The sequence below is a fragment of the Scophthalmus maximus genome, chromosome 6 (genome assembly GCF_022379125.1).
Source record: "Scophthalmus maximus strain ysfricsl-2021 chromosome 6, ASM2237912v1, whole genome shotgun sequence".
Taxonomy (NCBI): domain Eukaryota; kingdom Metazoa; phylum Chordata; class Actinopteri; order Pleuronectiformes; family Scophthalmidae; genus Scophthalmus; species Scophthalmus maximus.
Genome location: NC_061520.1, coordinates 19,856,085 through 19,857,500, shown reverse-complemented (window position 1 = coordinate 19,857,500; position 1,416 = coordinate 19,856,085). Strand labels below are relative to the sequence as shown.

General features: G+C 51.7%; 1 protein-coding gene across 2 annotated transcripts in view; it reads right to left on the bottom strand.

Annotated features, from left to right (window-relative positions):
• The window catches only part of LOC118309613 (protein kinase C delta type), a 21,534-nt gene extending 20,474 nt beyond the window's left edge, over window positions 1–1,060 (bottom strand). The window contains exon 1 of one of the 2 annotated variants that reach the window (XM_035631953.2): window positions 1,037–1,060. The gene's annotated coding sequence lies outside the window, so the exon portion shown is untranslated. Of the gene's footprint in view, window positions 1–691; window positions 934–1,036 lie in introns of those variants that run through there. The other variant, XM_035631951.2, reaches the window with a different exon arrangement.
• Window positions 1,061–1,416: the final 356 nt, after the last annotated feature.

The following is a 1,416-nucleotide window of genomic DNA, read 5'->3' as shown; positions in this document are numbered from 1 at the left end:
AGTCATGTACAGGATCAGAGGACCATATAACTATCTTTCAGTATCACAATGATAAACCCCTAGGTTGTAGTCTATTACTTAAATACACTGTAATACACTAAAAGTGTTTACTGTTTGTCAGGTTGCCAGTTTGAATTATGTAACAAAGTTTTTCTAAAGGGTTGGCTACTAATTTACCTCAGATGAATGGTTGACAGGGCACGAATCAATTGCTTTTCTGGCTTTTTTTTTTTTAATGTTGTTTTTTAGGCGGTATTTCAGATTCATAGAAACTTAGGAGCTCCACCGTGGTAACTTGGCGGAGACTCCTCCGTCGCTGGGTCCAAAAACACTTGGCCGGCTTCTCGTCCGGCGCGTCCCTGGCATCAGCGGTGTAAAGTGTAAAGTCTTGTCCCAACCGACACCACCAACAACAACAACTTGACGTGACTGCGAGTACAACGGGGCAAGAGAGGGGGGCATTCCGCGACAGCAGCAGGCCCCCCCCAAACAGCCCCCCAACCCAACTCTCTCCAAACTCCAGACTGTCCCTGAACTTCTCCCACCGACGCGAGCCGCCGCGGGGCAGGGACAACACAGACACCGGGCGCTGGTGTCCCAACTGTCACACACACACACACACACACACACGCCGAGCTCAGGTTTGTTTCATTCCCGCGGACAGACTTCACACACTAGCCGTGACTCTTACCTCCTCCCTCCGCCGGGCTGCAAGGCGCCTCGTGTGTCGGCGAGAGGCGTTTGAACCACGGATTTGTTTTCTCCCTCTCTCTCCTCCTGCTGGAAGTTGCACTTCAAAATGTTCAGCGCGCTGTTTAATCAGGAAGTGTTCGAGTCCGCGGCGGCCCCTCTCTCCTCTCTCTCCTCTGTGTGTGTGTGTGTGTGTGTGTGGCTGCCCGCCTCTGTACTGCGGCGGAGCGGCAGCGCGCCGTGCGGAGGGTGGTGGACGTGTGACGTCATCCAGGTGAATTCCCAAACGCAAGCAAACACACAGAAGTGAAACTACATAGTTGTGTGTGTGTGTGTGTCTGTGTACCGTAAGGCCACGTCTCATCCAGGCGAACAATGCGATCGAATGCTCCGTCTTTACGTTAGTAACTGGCACAACCGGTCCGACGACACTGGGAACCTGGTCGTCCACATTGTGAAACGGGAAATGTTCTCAGTCGCCGAGAGCGATGTTGTGACTTTCCTTGGATTCACTTGTTCTTGAACCCTTATATCACACACACACACACACATGTCAGTGTTGAAAAGCAAAACAAGGAAGTGAATGAGAACTTTTTTACAGGCGAATCATCTTAGCTTCCCCCTCCAGTGTGTGTGTGTGTGTGTGTGTGTGTTTGTGTGTGTGCGCTGCTGGGATGCTCAGGTACACAACTGGATGGTCCAAACAGCTACTGGCCCTGCCCACGG